Consider the following 18,645-nt stretch of genomic DNA (forward strand, 5'->3'; position numbering starts at 1 on the left):
GCCAATACCTTCTCCTGTGAGGAAAGGCTAAGATAGCTGGGGTTGTTCAGCACGGAGAAGAGAAGACTCTGGGGAGACCTTATTGTGTCCTTTCAGTACTTAAAGGAGGATTACAGGACAGATGGAGACAAACTTTTTAGCAGAGCCTGTCTTAACAGGACAAGGAGCAACAGCTTTAAACTGAAAGAGGGTAGATTTAGGCTAGATGTAGGGACATTTTTTACAAAGAGGGTGGTAAAACATTGAAACAGATTGCCCAGAGAGATGGTAGATACCCCATCCCTGCAAACATTCAGGATCAGGTTGGACAGGGCTCTGAGCAACCTGACCTAGTTGGAAATATCCCTGCTTGTGCAGGAGGGTTGGACTAGATGACTTTTAAAGGCCCCTTCCAACCCAAACTATTCTATGACTCTATAAGTAAGGTTAACCATTCCCACAGGAAAACTAATAACATGGAACAGATGAGAAGGACAGACATGATGTTTCCTTTAAATTCTGTTTTGATGGAATGTGTCAGAGCTGTCCTCCCCATCCCTGAAGAACCAGCATGATCAGCTCTTCCATCATTACAGACCTAACAGCCATTTGGCTCCCAGGTGATCTGCCAGGGTCTGGAGTCATCTCACAGATGGATTCAGGTTCCACTGCAGCTTTCTGATCTCCCTTGCCTTTCATTGTCTCTCAAACATAGATGGGGGGGAAAAAATACAGAAACCAAGAAAGGCAGAAATGCCGTAAGATACTTCATCAAGTCCAAGTTCCACAGAAAGGAGAGGCTATCTATCTGCCCAGGAGCTGGTGTAAGCTCATGCAGCTTACATTATCAGTCTCCTGGATGGACCTAAGACCCTTGTGTACATTCCTTTTCCTGGCACAGAACCTAACCTTAAAGATTTTATTGGTGGGCATTTTTGTAACTCTATAAACAAACAACTCTATAAGGCCAAACTAGACCATATCATATTATTTATCTCACAACAGTGCCACAAGGTTAAACTAATTTCTACTTGTAAAAGCAAAATTTGAAAAACAGCAGTGAAAAAAATAAAGCACTTTACCACTAGAAAAAAAAACATTGCTCTGAAAAAGCGTGGATGTGAAAAGAGCTGTATCTAGCAATCGTGCAGTGCCTCTGCCATTTATCCTCTTCTGTCTTCCTCTTTCAAGAAGCAGGTACTTAAATAGATTTGTTTATGCATCCCATGGTTGTTTTTTTTTTTTAAAACAGTTTTTGGGCACAAAAAAAGAGGAAAGAAACCATACCTACAATTCAGGAAAGCACTCCCAAAAAGGTTTTCTTTGAAAATCAGAAGGGGGATAGTGGAGGGGGCACTATTTTTTTAAAAAAAAAGGTGGGATGTATTTCACAGTAGGGCTCCTGAGCTGTGAAGGAAAAATGGAGGCTGTGAAGTCAGAAAGGAAAGAGATGTTATCATTTTGGTGCCTTCTACATCACCAAAATAGCACAGAAGTTGTCTCCCTTGCAAATAGAGATGAAATTCTTTTTGTAAATAAGCAATCTCCAAGCCATGACTTAAGACAGTGTGTAAGAATGTGTGTGTTAGAGTGCAGTCACTCCAGATTTTGCTTTATTTGTCTCGTAGCACGTTGTGACCTACATTAAATGGTTTCTATGCACTGACCACAAAACAAGCAGGCTCAGCATGCAGACAGCCCCATTTCATCAAGAATGCAGTGCAAAATGCATGCTATAGCTTAGCTGTTTGACATTTTAGAATACTAATATACACCTGTTGCAGTACAGATGCCCCTGGGCAATATCAGCTGGATACTACAGCACCATAAGAGGGGTTAGAGCGCTCTACTCATGCTTAAAGTCCCCATCTCAGCTAACCACCCTCCCAAAAATGATACTGCACCTCATAGTGCCATATGGCATATCAGATGCTAGCGCCTTGCTTAAGTGCCTCCAGTACACTGTTTCCCAAAAGAACTTAACCAGTGGAGGTGAAATACCAGAGTCCACGTGGACCCTGTATGCAGTATAGTCACACAAACACATGGGTCAATAGGCCTCAGTATCTAAGCTAGTTTCCATGGTCCCAGTTCAAAAATATCTGGGGAAAAAAAATATTAATCTCTTCAACAGATAACAGAAAGTACATAGCAATAATAATAACATCCTGATGCTAGTCAACACATTTTTTTCCATAGAAAGACTGCAAAGACTTGAATTGTAAATCCTGATTTTATAGAAAAGGAACTGAGGTGACTAAAGCTATTTGATTTTCCTGCACTGTAGCATGGATATACTAAAAATGAAATATATCCCTTATTATTTTTTTATAATGGAAAGAAATAAAAAGTAAGAGAATGTGGACACAAATATATACAGAATAAACTGCATATATCTCACAGGCACACACAAACAAATGAGCAGAAAACAAGCTTGTATAAGAAGAAATGACAGTGTAAATTTAGAAAATACCAGCTCTAAAATTCCTCCTCTGACCTTCCAGCATTCTTAGGATATAATCTTCCATTGCATCAGAATATGCTGGATTTTTCTCAATTGTGAATAGACTGTAACTAGAGGTAAATATAGCTATAAATACCAAATATATGTAAAGGGCAGAAGTGATATTACATGAATAAGCTTAATAATAACTCTGGTTATTCTTAAATCCTAACCTTGCAATCTTATTGTTCTTCAAATGTATATGTTAAATATAAGCAAAATCACTTTCTGTATTTTCACAAATGTACTTACCACTTTTCTAGAATAATTATCTTTTGGGATAGATTGGAAATATGAGGTCACAGGCAGCTATGTGATACATAGAAAAATGTTCAGCTGTTTTATCTATCTATGTATAGAACCAAAATCTTCTAAATGTGATCTGTGGGAGAGTTTGGGTCACTTTCTTCATCCAAATGGTCCCTCTGACATCCCTCCCATCACTCATGGTACCTTATGCTGGGGTATGCTCCGAAGGCTTGGATGAGATGTTATCAAAGCCTAATGTTCAGTTTGCTTCTGCAAGGTGAAAACAAACACCAGCATGTCCATTTGGACTCAGCTGTGGTATTTCTAATTACCACATCGACTCCAAGCAGCCATCATAATTAGCAACCTCATGAAGCTTATGCAGCATTTGGCTTCCTCCTGCCTGTTTGCCTCTGAGCAAACAGAAGGGCATTTGGTGGGAGTGAAGTTGACACGGAGCAGCTGGGGGTGGTGTCTGCATTACCACCTTCACACAAAGGCTCAAAGCTGCCTTCCTCCACACCACCAGCTCAGTTTATGTGTTGACACTGGACCAGGGCATCTGTGTGAATACAACTGCCATAATCAGCTCCGCTCTGCAGTATCCCCGTTTCTCACACTGCCATGATCTGGACATTGTCTGCAACACCAGATGTTTGATTTTACAAGTCTGCCATTTCTGACACTCAAAAAGCATCGGTTCAATCTCACTGCAATCCTAGGGAAACTTCGTCTCTTCTGCTGATGCTTTTTGTCAGCTATAGTAGATGGGCAGTGGAGATCTAGAGTCTACGCCGTGTTGTCCTTCAGACATGGAAAGTGAGTAAGGTACAAGTGAACCCTATACAATTAAAACCTCTCAAGGGAGACTGCCCTGTTCCAACAGTTCAGTCTTTCTGCTGCTCATTACAGAAATCAGCTGTTCTTGTCCACTAAGGAAAGAATAAAAAGAAAGACTTAATTTGCAGCAAAGATGATTAAAATTCACATTCAAGAAGGCATTGCAAATGAAAGAGTAGTTGCACATCAGAGTTCGCTGTCTGGGGTGGTTGTGAAGTCTCAGGTTTATAATGGCTGAGCAACTAATGGTTTGTAATAGCCGAGTAGACAATTCTCTGTTACCAAAGGCTTAGGTACACCTGATCTTGCCTTACTGAAAAGCAGCAATAAGCAATCTCTTCAGGACCTTTCCAGCTAAACATGTCTATCATTTTATCATCTTCCTATTTGTGAGTTTTGTCTGTTTAGCTGATCCTGATGAATTTAGCATGAAGTTTCAGTTGTGACACCACCCACTCTTTGTTCCACAGCACATTTGAGAACAGAAACCAACCCAATTCAAAGTCACCACTAAAATAAAACAACTATCTCCCACGCAACGTCAGTGCAAGGAGGAGAAATTCCTAATGAATGTCTCCAAACCCTCAACGGATGTCAGAAACAACAACAATAGCCCACTTTCCTTCTAAGCCCACATAAAACTCAGGCTATGGCTCTGCAGGCAAGCAGGATGGATAGATCTGTTTAACAAGGACAAGCAGAGAGTAGAAGGTAGCAAGTAGGAAACAGGATATGCTTGCGGCAAGGCAATTTGTGAAAAGTCTGTGCTGTCAGGAGATGGAATAAATAACATACGGGGACAGCTTATCTACGATGCTCTGAGACTTGGAGGTTTAATCAGAAGACCAGGTGCAGCTGGTCAGCTAGTCACTAAGCATTGCATGAACAAAAGTCTAAGACATCTTTTCTGATTACAAAATCCATTGTTAACTTTCACCAGATAATTTTACGTCAGCATTCCAAGTACTACATAGAATGAATCCAGCACAGCCATACCAAAATATTCTGCCACACAGAAAGCTTCCACCTCCCTCATGAATTTCTTACCACCACCACCACAAAACTTTCAGCTTCTTATTATAGAGGCATGTAGAAGCAACTGCAATCACCAGGCTGTAGATATGCTTTGTCTTGTCTGTCACAACACACTCAAGGATGAGCACTCCTGCTAGGATGTTGACCTTGAACAGCAAAGAAAATTTCATACTGGAATATTTTAGTATTTACATAGACAAACACTTACTGGCTAAGATGAGAAGAACACTCAGACTATATGCCTCCTGTCTCCAGCAATAACATGAGAATCTGGACAAACCTGCAACAAGTCTTCAAGGTGTACAATGGTTTTAAAATTTAATAGCCATAGATCATTGCTTACATAAACTACAGGAGTAAATGAACCACCTTTTTTCCTTCTTATTTCAAGAGCCAAATTACTTCCCTACAACAATCCTACCACTCATAGCTACACCTTCCTTGCAAATCCTATATGCCCTCTAGCTTCTTACTCTCTTCTCCCATGGTGTGATTCCTCAGGAATGTCTCTTTCCCCGTATTTCTTCATGCCCCAAGGCAGACTAATTATTTTTCCTCAAAGCACATTAATACATACTGATGATTTTACTATATCCAGAACTGGTGCTGCAGTTTCTCTATACTTTCCAATATGTTATAAATAAAACTAAATGCTTCTAATGCACCATTGTGCCACAAGCTCCTGTCTATGTTTCAGCCACTGTGGTGACAGGCTGATATAAATACCATTCCTAGGAAGAAGAAAGAAAAAAGATACGTAGTGAAATGGAGATATGAAAAAAATGGAGTGTGTGGAATACCTTCTTGTTGGGAAGAAAAGAATTCTTCCCTCCTCTGCAAAAGGAGGCCATAAAAGAAGCTGATATAAACCAACCAGATTTTAGGATCTGGGCTCTGAGAGGAAACTTCATGGAGTTTTGTAGAACCTTAAAGTGAACTTTTTTATGATGAGTTCATGCAGACTAAGAAAGAGTGAGGTTTCTAGCAGCTGGTTTTGTCAAGAAGAGCTGGGTTGGCAGCATTAACTTATTCTATCAGAGGTTTGGTGATTTCACATCAAGCCCATAACACTGAAGCCAAGTTCAATCCAGGAAGTCAAATCTGCAAAGCAAGGTCAAGATCAGCAAAATATAGGGACTACAGTTTAGATAATGTAAGGTTATAGAGCAAAGACTGAGTTTACATCACAGAATCACAGGAAAATTCAGTTTGGGAGGGACCTCAGGGGGCTGTTATTCCAGCTTCCTGCTCCAAGCTGTGTCAGCTACTGCATCAGAGTAGGTTGTTTGGGTTTTTATCCAGTCAGATCTTGAAACCTTGCAGGGGTGGAAACTGTACATTATGCCAGGAAATCTCTTTCACACCTAAATTCCTCTTATGGGGCAAGAAGTTTCTTCTTATATCCACACTGGCTCTGTTCTGGTCATACAGCCTAGGAGTCTTGCCCTTCCATGCTGCAGGGTTCACATGCAGCTTGCTGCCTACCAGATACTCCCGGTCCTGTCACAGAGCTTTCGCCACTCTGGCAGTACCCAGCCTGTACTGCTGCAAAGGCATTTTTCCTTCCCATGTTCAGGGCTTAGCATTTGTCCTTGTCAAGTTTCATAAGGTTCCTGTCAGGCCATTCCTCCAGCCTGTCTACAGGTCTAACTGTCTTGCAGCTCTGCCCTTCAATGAATTGTCCAATGCTCCTAGTCTGGTGTCATCTGCAGACTTGATGAGCCTATCACGTCTTCGAGATGTTTTACAGGTCAGGTTTTGGGACAGTGCACTGGTAAAACTTACTGCAGATGTATGGTACAAATGAGCCACGTGGGTCAAGGAACTCTGAGTATGTTCTGTAGGTGATCCCCAGCTTGGAGAATTCAGGAACTGACTGACAATCAAATGACAAGCAAATGAGAAAAACAAGATATGTAAAGGGAAAAGCAGACAACAGCCAAACCTAAGAGTGAAGAGGTCAGAAATGAAGGAGAACATATGCTTGAAGAGACAGTCAGTCAGGACAAATAGGAAACCCACTGACCAGGTCCAGGGGGGTTGTATCATACCTGATTCAGCTAGCCTTAACTCAGTGCATGTTTGGCTGTCACCAAGGCTTAATGATAGATGCGCTTTCTAAGCATAATTTATTGAGTTTTCCTGAAAACATTGGTGACTTTCATAGGTCACCTTTGAATACTGAAAAAATAGTATAACAGTAAAAAATATTATAAACATAAAAATTATGGTCTTGTACATACAATTCCATATATTCATGTAGAGGCTGACAGAATATTTCATCCGGAAGAGCAGGAGCAAATTCTTCACTGGTCCCAGGTCCATAGAAACCGTTTTTATTTCATTGACTTTATAAATGTCTAAGTTTGGGAGATCTCATCATTTGAGGCTCCTTTTACAGTCAGTAGGCAGAATTAAGCACATCCAATGAGTGATTTATTAGAACAGTCTTAAATACTGAATCTCCTCTGGGGAGTCCAATTTCTCTCTTCAGTTTCAATGAAGGGAAGATCATGTGTCTAGCTTAGAATTATTTGCCTAACTCAGGGCAGAAAGCAATAATCCTTCCTCCTGTAACTACATCAGCCGTTGGGGATCCCACTTGAATCTTGCTTAGAACAGCTGAAACGTATGGGGCCTAAATCCTCGTGCCTACATTTTCTCATTGTCTTTGGTTGACTGACATTGATTTAAAAGATTATGTCTTAGAGATAGTGGGGAGAAGTTTGAGGTGAGAAGTTGTCATGCAATCAGCTCATTTAGAAAACTAACACCATAGACCCCACTAAGGCCAAAAAAAATACATCTGGCTCTTCATATCACAGTACCTACTTACATCAGTCACAAGTGGCATCTGGTGGTTGTAGAGCACGTAGGAAGGCATAAGGATTAAAATCACTCCAGAGCCTCTCCAACATGATTTTCACTCATTATTTTTTTTTCTGTGTCAGAAATACCAGCACAGATATTATATCATGCAGGTGCTCTAGGGAAACTGCTACCTTGGGAACAACAAGATTCCCATGAGTCTTTGAAATGCATGCGCCCAGGAGACCAGAAAAGGTTGATCACATTTAGAGATCTACCACAGATGTCTCAGCATCCGATTTAGACATACTTTGTAGTCAATGAAGAGGAAGGTCTTTTCATGTGAACTTCTGAGCTCACAAAAAATGCTTAAAACAATTGCACACTTAGAGGCATCTAGTACCCTTTCAGATGTCTTATAGTGCCAGTAGTATTTATGTGGGGTTGTCAGATATGACAAAGGACCTGTGCCTTCCTGAAATAAGAGCTAGTAGCCAAGTGGGAGAAAAAGACCATCTCAAACTATGATAGGCATCACATTAATGTAGGGACATGAGCTGGACTTTTATCTAGCAGGGATGGAACTAAGTTCCAGAGCGCAGAAGCATATTATACAGTTGAAATCAGCTGATCACATGTAGGTGTTTCTTTTAGAACAAGACCATTGGCTTTCTAGATTCTACTGCATTGATCAGATCTTCATCAACTGTAATGGAAACTTAGACACCTCACTTGCGTACAGACACATAAAATTCAGTGTCTGAATGTGGCATTAAATCCCACTCTTAGAGTGGCATTCAGCTGCCTAAATACCATAAAAGATACCATAGGACCTCCAGCTGCTCCACAAGAGCATGTAACTTTCTTAAGTTATGCATCCAGTTATCCCCATATGGCTGTCAGAAATTCCTACAGGCACCTCAGATTGCATTAGCCATCACTATTTTAATAGCCAGGCTGAACTTATTGCAAGTTTATAGGATAGGTTCCAACCCCAGGATTCACACCAGGAGAAAGCCAATACCGTTTTACATCCCTCAGCAAGTGATGCACCTGCACTATGTGAACAGCCTGTCACCTCCTCCCACGCACGCACACAGGTGAGCCATTTCTATGGTGAGCGGCCACAGCAGCAGTGGTTGTACGCTGGCAAGAGTATCTCAAGTCCTTTGCGCTAGGTCCTGTTCAACCTTCCACATGCAAGGTAACATAGGGGAGGAAGATCTACCAGTGTTGATTTGACACAGATATGAACTGGCTGCTGGAGAGAAATGGATACTATTAGGGCACAGTTCACCTGACCTATATAAAATATCTCATTTAAAATGCCACCCTTCTTGCTCTGTAAGTGCCAGTTTCCTGTCACTGACTTCCAAGGCAGTCTACATAGCCAGTTGGAATGTGAGTGTCTCCACTGTGAACACCAAGATCTGATCACATCCCATACTGCAGGACAGTTTAAGAATCTCAGCAGCAAGCTTGCCTATTGCATTGTCTATCTCCTGTGGAAATGAATAAAATGGATCAAAGAAACCCTGTTTGGAAAGTCTTTCACAAATAATCTCGCCAACATTTCCGCAGCTGCTGAACTACCCCGTGAAGCAGGTCTATCTGCTCCTGTCTGTCACTGAAGCATTTTTATTTCAAGTTTTTCAAGAAATGCAGTACAAGGATGACTGCTTTTGATGAAGGATTTTGAGAGACAGAATTACATACATATAATGTGTATGTGTGTATTTGTAAGCTTTTCTATGTGTATTCCCGATCACTCCACAGTCCTGCCCCATCACTTTCAACTGTCCCAAGTTACAGGACTTTCATCATTTCCATTGTAGCACTTTAAAAGTTCATTCAATAGTTACTCTGTACCTAGCCTATATATCATTTCTGCAAGAAATGAAAATACATTAGAAGCCAACAGTAAAAAAAAAGGAGGAAAAAACCCCAGGAAAAATTAGTAGAGGCATACAAGAAAGAAAGAGTTTGTGGCATATGCATGAGCTTAAAACTTCAAGAAAAAGTTATATTAATGAAGGTAGTTCACAGTTTAAAATTAATTATTTTTGCATTTCTTTTTCTCAGAGGTTCCTCTTCAATATTCCAAATATAAATGGTGGTGGGATTATTTAGAAACATAGTACATTATAACTAAGGCCTATAGCAACCTCACTCAGCAGTGAAATTTGTTGTCTCCCTCTGATCCTCAGATTATGGAGATGAGGGGATGAATGTACATCAGTAAGATTCCCTACCGAGATAGCTTTTCACTCTTTTCAGTAAGAAAAAGATCAAAGGGAAAATAGCTAATTAACATACCAAAGGAGACAAAACCCCTAGAGCTTTATCGTTGTTGCAATCCAATAATAAACAGCCAAGTACAAAAAAGATTATTTGATAGTGACACACAGAATTGAAAGCCTTTGAAATGTCAGCTTCTCAAAAAAAATATTTTTGGAAGGAAAAAATATCCATAATTATACAGAATAACGCTTAAGCATTGGGGAGTAACTCTTCATTCCTGTGAGAGCTTCCTTGTAAAACTACTGTGCTTAAGAACAACAGCTTGGCTTGACTTTATATAAAATAAAATATAAAACTTTAAAAACCACATAGAAGGCTTCAAATATCTTCTTGAAGAAACAGTCAATTCTTTTATAAATTAGAAGTTAAGTACAGGTGTTCCTGTTCTATTAAAAAATATCAACAATCTCCATTCCCAGATCAGCTTCCAGCTTTTACAGACTTGGGGGCAGTGGGACACTTAAGTTTTCAAATGATGGCTGTGTGGGCTGGCTAACTGCTATGCCCTGTTGTAAGTTCTAGGTGCTTTTATAAAGCCAGAGGCAAAAAGACAAATTAATGTAGCAGCAAATTATGTGCAACTCTTCCCTGAGGAAAGCAACCAGCTCAGACTACATAGATACATCAATATCAGGAAAAGAGAGAGGACCAGGGCATGGACCCAAGCATATTAAATTGTAAGCAGTTTCTCTGGCACACTTGTGGCTCACAGCAGCTTTCCTTTCACAGTCCTGTTAAGAAATTAGCAGCACTGTGAGGCCATTCCCAACAGATAGCTGGGCACAGCCAGCCTGGTTTGGGGGATAATTTTATCCGCATTGGTGGGAACCGTTACATTTGCAAGGCCGAAGGATAATCACCACTCTTTTCCATTTACAGATGCAGATGTAGCAAATTGGTCTGCGCTAGAGAAATTTTTACTCCTAGGACATCTGTTTTTAGAGTAAGGGAAGCTGAGAAACACTGTGGTAAATGACTGTTCAGCAACCAGCACAAAATACTCCACTTTTGTCTTACTAGGGGCACATTTGCATGTTTTAAAATCCCCATATTTGGTAAAATAAACATGATTTACAAGAAAGGTTAGTCCCTGCATGTATACTAGCAAAGAATACTCAGGGATCTGCTTAAAAGGCTCCCATGGGATAAGGCCCTGGAGGGAAAAGGGATCCAAGAAAACTGTTTGAGATTCAGGGATTGCCTCCTCCAACATCAAGGGCAGCCCATCCCTACAAGTCCTATGTGGATGACCAGGGAAATCCTGGCAAAAATCAAGCACAAAAAATTATGTATATGTAAGGTGGAAGCAAGAACAGGTAACCCATGAGAAATGCAGAGCATGCAGAGAACTAGTTAGGAAAGCCAAAGCCCAACTGTAATTGAATCTGGACAGGGATGTCAAATGCAACAAGAAGGGCTTCTGTAAGTTCATAAGTAACAAAAACAGATTGGGAAAATTATGGACCCACTGATGAATAGAGCAGGGGCTCTAGTGACACAGGACATTGAACAAAGCAAGGTACTAAATGCTTTCTTTTCTTCAGTCTTTACTAGGAGGACCAGCCATCAGGAATCCTAGAGACCCGGGGGAAAGGCTGAAATAAGGAAGAGGTACCCTTGGTGGAAGAGGATCAGGTTAGAAAATGTTTAAGCAAACTGAACAAAGGCCATGGGCCCTGATGGGATCCACATACAAGTTTTGAAGGATCTGGTCAATGTCATTATGAGGCCACTCAATTACCTTTGAACGATCATTACAATTTTGAGAGATGTCTCAGGAATGAAGGAAAGGGAACATCATTCCTTTCTTCAAAAAAGATGAGAAGGAACATACAGAGAACTACAGGCCAGTCACCTCACCTTGATCCCTGGGAAGGTGATGGAGCATCTAATCCTGTAAATTATTTCCAGGCACATTTAGGACAAGAAAATCATCAAAGTTAATCAGCATGGATTCACCAAGGAGAACCTTATGCAGTTCAACAGGAAGCACAAAGTTCTGCATCTGGGGAGAAACAACCCCAGGCATGAGTGTGTCCTGGGGACCACTCAGCTGGAAAGCAGATTTGCATAAAAAGCCCTGGAGGACACCAAGTTGAACGTAAGCCAGCAGTGTGTCTTTGGCTAATGGTATCCTGGGCTGCATTACACAAAGCATTGCCAGCAGGTGGAGAGAGATGATCCTTCCCCTCTACTCAGTACCTGGAATACTTGTGTCAGCTCTGGGCTCCTCAGTACAAGAGAGACATGAACGTACTGCTGATAACAGCCCAGTGAAGAGCCACAGGGATGATTAAGGGACTGGAGCACCTCACATATGGAAAGACACTGAGAGAAATGGGACTGTGCAGCATGGAGAAGAGAATGCTCAGGAGGATCTTATCAAAGAACGCTAATAGCTGAAAGAAGGATACAAAGAGGATGAAGCCAGGTTCTCCTCAGTGGTGCCCAGAGACAGGACAAGAGGAACATGCACAAACTGAAACACAGGAGGTTCCTCCTAAATATCAGGAAACACTTTTCCACTGAGAGGGTGACTGAACACTGGTGCAGGGTGCCCAGGGAGGTTGTGCAGTCTCCCTCCTTGGAGGTATTTCTGAACATGGTCCCAGGCAAAGGAATCTAGGTGGTCCTTCTTGAACAGGAGGATGGACACGATGACCTCTAGAGGTCTTTTCGAACCTCAGCCACTTTGTGATTCTGCCATATCTTTTCATATCAAAGGTACTCTCCCTTTGTTAGACTGCTATTATTGTAGGAGAAAAATTAATTTCTTTGCTTGTACTCTACCTGCTCTCTGAATAAAGACAAGTTTCAGTTTCTGCTGGAACCAGTCATTACAATAAAGAAGAATATTCTGCATTTCACGCTGCTGTTCATTATTTTATTCAGCATATTTGTGACTTGATACTGAAGTGCTAATCTATACTCCTCGTCAACACAAAAGCAACAGACCTGTTTCTTTAACCCTGTTTATGCAAAGTAGGGATGCAAATGAGTTGAGAGACAGCACTCAAAATCTGCTGCCTGGCTCAGCCTTCACAAGCAGAATCCATGTGTATTACTGTACGGACTTTATTGCCATTTACCATTTAAGTCCTAAACCAGACACATCCATACCACTGGCACTAGAGAAAGAAAGGGTGAGTAGAGGACCCTGACTTTTCAATGCAGCCTGGCTCAGTTCGCTCCATTCCAAAAGCAAATCTGCTTCAGAGAGGCTAGCTCTCACCCCACGTGAACATGAGCCACTTTGTCCCATGCAAATATTGGACCATATATTGACCTCTGCCTGTCTTCCTATGGCAAGCTGGCAAAGTGGACACAGTCATAAGGAGCTCTACTGGATGAAAAAGCAGCATCTTTATTCCCAGTTAAAATGCAACAGCCACCAGCTTGACTTGGAAGATGCTCTAAACTAAACCAGCTGAGTCCAAACTGAACAAAAAATGAACTTTCAGATGCTCAGTCTTCCATTTCAGCTGTGCCAAGCTTAGTATGTCAGCTAATATACATATATATATTATATCTACCTTTCCTATCTACCTAATTATGGCAAATAAGTCCCAGAAAGATGCTTAGGATATGACATTTTGGAGGCTAATTGTGGATGCGTTGCATTTTAGAAAAACTTATTTCTTCCTAAGTGCAGGGGACAATGGCCTGAAGAGCCTGCAGTCAGCAGGATTGTCGCTGTCACTGTTCTGAAGTTCTGGTCAAAAGCATTCAAAGTCCGCACCTCTGAGCCTGCCCTGACAGGTCTGGAAGCAAAGGGCTTTACTGCCTTTTACCCTGCTGATGGTAAATGCAGACATGGAGCATACATTGTTCTGAAATTCCTAAGTGACAAAAATCCATTCTACATTTTAGCGCAAAAAAAAGTCCTCATGAAGCCAACGCAACTATGAAACTCAAACTGACCTGTAACAACACAAACTGGGTCTCACCAACTTCCTTCTAGTTATTGCTAAGTGGCAACCCTCTTTACAAAGTCAGTCTAGAAAGAAATAAGGAGAAACCTAGTACTCAACTTAGCTGATAACCAAAATATGTCTACAGGTTCTTTGTAGGCTCTGTGCTTTGGACAGGCTGTGAACACATCTCCACTCTTTCAGAACTAATCATGTCAGTGTGAGCTAGTTAAAACAAACCTATGTTGTTCTTCCATTTTAAAAAGGCTCTGGATACTCTCAGAACTCCTGCATTATAGCAAAAATTCTTAATTACATTTGGTTGGGTGTCCCAATTCACTCAAATGTCACATTTATAAGTACTTTTGCTAAATTGGAAACAAGTGTATATTACAGATTGGGACAATATATGACTCTGACAAGCTACTGAAATATAAAAGGCTTCCAACAAATCAATATAAGTGTTTCATACAGCATAGTATTTGCTTTAGCTATCTACAAGACACAGTTCTAATAAGTCCATTATCTTTTCACTATGAAACCATTAAAGAATTAGCAATATCATGTGTGTTTTCTTGTCTGACTATTCTCACGTATTTTAATAAATATAATCCTTCCCTCAGTCATAAATCACTAGTACCAGGCTAATCTGCCCACCCCTCCACCCCCTAAATAAAAATCACATGTGTTCTTGTACACGGTAAAATGAATTCACTCCAGCTCTTATTCTGTTTACTTTCTCTGATTATTACAAGAAAAATGTTTCCAGAAGAAGTGGGAGAACTGTTGAGGAGGACAACTATCTATGAATATCAGAAAACAACCACAGAAATTAAATTATAGCAGAATATAGCCAAATATTTGTACTAAAAACCCAGTTCAATGTGTTGTGACACATTGCAACATGCCACATTACTTAAAAGATCAATCAAAACCATTCACATTCTGAATAACAAACACACACAAAGAGTTGCCTATGAAATGGAGAATTATTTCCATAAATTAATTGGGAACAGATTTCCTCATGTCTATTCACATACAGTAGCAGCTTGTTCCACAGGCAGGTCTTTTTTGCTTCAGTATGAGTAACCAGGAAAGAATTTGACCCTTGACAAATGATTTTGAATAATGAATATGTTTTTTAAATTTTCCAGTCTGCTCATGGGCAAATTCATCAGCAGAACAGCAGGCAAAATTTGCCATCTTGATTACTTTTTATTATTTAGCCATATATTCTGTCTCTTCAAAACCTCACCCTTTAAATGCCTCCGCTCCTCCCTCTTTAACTTCAGCTATAGTGTTAGAGGTTTTTTGTAAAAACCTCCTGTTAGCAGCATTCATTGTATGTTAGTCTGCAAAGATGTGAAGTGGAGAATGCTCAGAATGGATATAGGAAAATCAGTTCCTACTGAGAAAATGCAATGGTAATAATTAACAACTACACTAAGTTTTCACGGTTTGATTATGATTCTCAGCCAACTACCACAATTTCTCATTCAGAGGCAATTGTGGTAGAGGAAAGAGGAAAAGGCTTTTTAAGGCCTTGTGAGGTTTCTTTAGTTCCCTTTCTGTCAAGCTTATCTACACAAAAAGATACGCCAAAAGAATATTGCTCAGATTGCAAAGTCAAACACTTCAGTGCTAGTAAATACCAAAATTAAGATTTCCTGAAAACGTTAATTCAGTCACTTATGCACTGTGTCACAGTCTTTAATTACTTGGTGACATACTATTTTTTTCCACACAGTTCTTTCCTTTTTCTGTACTGGGTGGTGCCCACTTAATGAGTAAGCAATTCAACACTTTCTTTTATCCTTCACATTCAGTGTGTAGCCCCAATGCTTTATTTACAGCAAACTATTCAAACCCTGCTATGAAGATAGAATTAATTTTATCATGGGCTTTTCTGTGGCTGACATCCCCATTATATCTTAAATATTCATTCGGCCAGAGAGAGAAGGAGAGATATGCTGTAGTTTGGTGGTTGGAAGACTCACCTGGGAGACTTGCTCTGATGCAGTTTCTGCTCCAATGAATATTTAAATAGCCTGTAACAAACAGAACAGCTTCAAGATGAGACACTAACCTGCTGATACCTGCAGACTTCTGGTTATAACATTTATCAGAGAAGAGGAAAACTTGTGTTGAAGACATTCCTAGTTAGACAGAAACTAACCCCAGACCTTCAGATGTTTAACAATCGTGTATCAGAGTGCTGCTTGCTTTTCCAATGATAGGCTACTGTGGATAAGGCACTTAATTACATAAGGCGGGTTACCACTATGTGATGGAGTGAAAAGCTGGTTTTCCTTCAGTTTAAGGCAATTCCTCATGTCTCACTCGGGCACTTCCTTGCCAAACTTTCTGGCTTCTTCAGGCCTTTCTTAGGCATCCAGTTCTCTCCATGTTTTCTACTTGTGCCCAGTATATAAGGCTGTAAGCCAAAACCAGATCCAAGGTCAGTTCTAAGCACATCCTAGTCCATAAGGAGCCTAAAATAGGCCAACTCTCTTTTAGCCCCACCTTTCTCAGTATTCAGTGCACATTGTATTATATTGCTACATATGGCACAAAGGCTCTGCTTGCAGCAGCTCAGCTCTCTTTTCTACATGATGTATTTAACAAACAGGTATTTAATGTGTTAAACAGCCTCATAGCATAGAGGGGAGGTGGAGGTTGAAACCTACTTCCTTTTTCATAAGGCAAGCAACCAACGTAGGCGCTGGCATCCTAATGGTACTTTCCTCCTTTGCTTAAACGCAACCCTGCTGAATCAGTAGCGTTGTCAAAAGGAGGAGGGAGTAACACCTGTCAGAAACATTTGGAGGCTTTTGACTTAGGTAACTTCCTACTAAGCATAGTACTTGGTCATAGAAGTTTTTTATCTGGGAGATAAATTAGCAGCTTGTTCAACTGGCTGTAGTTGAATGCAGCTGTCTTTGACTTTGAAATTTGTACAAAGTTATGACAACGGTAAACATCCATTTTTGCAAAGTAAAAGTAAACCTCCACCTACTTTAATTTAATTTCTTCTTAATTCAGATAAAACTTGATTGTGTAATGCCTGCCTCTTTCACAGTTTTGTAGTTGTTTGAGGGTTTCTTAATTGCCAAGGGTTCAAATATTTCAAGTCATTTTCTTCTGCTGCCAAAGGTTTCTTATAAGTAGGTTTCAGTTAGTGGTCTGTTCTTTTGTAATCTACGTGCTCTGTATAAAACATTCTTCTGGATTTCAGATTTTTTTATGGGATTTTTCCCTTTTCCCTTAAAATCATGCATTGTGGAATCACAGCTTTCCTTTTAATCATTAAAACACGCATATAATTTTTCATAGAAACGCAAGCTTTCCCTGATCTAACACATCCCAATTTAAATTGGCACTGATAGAGACAAAAATAATCTAAATTTTCATCTTTCTGCTGGGGACCTATTGGAAAGATTACAAGCACCTGAAAAAGTCTTTTCCAAAATTAGCCATAAACACAAAAACAATCCCTAACTCATTTCACCTTGGTCTCCCAGATAGCAATCAGGTGGTTGTAATATCTAATTACCTTTAACAAGGGTCAGATTTTAACTGGTGTCCTTAACTCTTCAATGTTTTATTTGAAAATTACCAATCCTTTGAACTGTCCAGATGGTTTAATAGGCTATTTTATTCGCTCACGTCTAATTACTTGTCTTCCATAAATATTTGGTTTCAATTCATTAGAACACTTACTGTGTGCTTGTAAAGCACTAGTCAATTCATAAATCCCTTATTGAAGTTTACAATCATTAAACATTCTATTGCATCCTCACCCTATTTTTCATCCATGGGACCAGATTCCCTCAGCAGGCCAAGGGTCAGTTTCATTGAAAGGTAAAATCATAGACTAAATAGTTCTGAAAACCAGGAATCCCAATTATTGCAACTCTGCCACCAAAGAGCATCTGAGAATTCCTACTGATTAGCAACTAAACAATAGCCTAACAAGCAGTATATTTGCATTTCATCAGAGGGCTCAAAAAAACATATGTAGTATTGAATAAATTGTGCACAGGGACCAGAAAGCAGCTAAATATAGTACTCAGAGATATATAGTTTGAACTGAACACATGGTACTGGTAATGATTGGCGTTTGAGTGCATGCTGAGCACAACGCTAAAGTAAAGAACCAATTACACGATAGAGGTATGACAGAAGATCATTAGAAGAACACATGACACAATGTATAATGATGTAATTACTTGTATAAGAAGGTGAGTCATATCTGATTCTTTGGATATGTGCTGTGACTTCCACTGTGTGCTGCTTCACCAGGAGCAGATACTGCTATGCTTCCTTGTTGCTCCATGGGCTAAATAAAGGAACCTGCATTACCCCTTCCAGTGCTAAATCAAGCTGTGTCAGAGTCTTCATGGTCTCTGCAGGAAATACTGAGCTTGAGCAGGTGAGTGTGGACAGTGGGTAAGATTTTTTATTATAAAAAGCTTCAGTTGTCATGGAGTCCCTGAATATTTGAAGCACAAGAGAGCCAGCTGGAACCAGTGCAAAAGAAGTAGATGATAGGAGAAGCAGCCTAGCTAACCATAGCTCTAATTTATCTTTGTTTCCCCCCATCTGCAGCCATGCAGAGAACCTTGAGGTTGTTCTGAGTCTGTCACTCTTATCCTCCCTGTACCCTGTTTTTAGTTACTGGAAGAACAGAAAATATTTCGTTATGGGCTGGGCACAAATAATGGTTTATGCACATCCAGAGTATCTACATGAAATCTGTAATCAGGAAAATAACCAAAACTGGCTGCTTACATTTACTGAGTGCCTGGAGTTAGACAGTAACTCCATGCAGCTCATGGAGACCATCACTCTTTCATAGCCCCTTTCAATCACCAGCAGGCACAGCTGTTCCCTGCACAGCCCCGGAGCTCTTTACCATCTCCTTCAACCCTGCTGCCGTCACCATGAGGCAGCTGGGTCTGCAGTTATCAGCACTAAGGAATGAGCAAGACTGTAGGGAAAGAGGGGAATGATAAAGAC

This window comes from Phaenicophaeus curvirostris, chromosome 1 (genome assembly GCF_032191515.1).
Source record: "Phaenicophaeus curvirostris isolate KB17595 chromosome 1, BPBGC_Pcur_1.0, whole genome shotgun sequence".
In the NCBI taxonomy this organism is placed as follows: domain Eukaryota; kingdom Metazoa; phylum Chordata; class Aves; order Cuculiformes; family Cuculidae; genus Phaenicophaeus; species Phaenicophaeus curvirostris.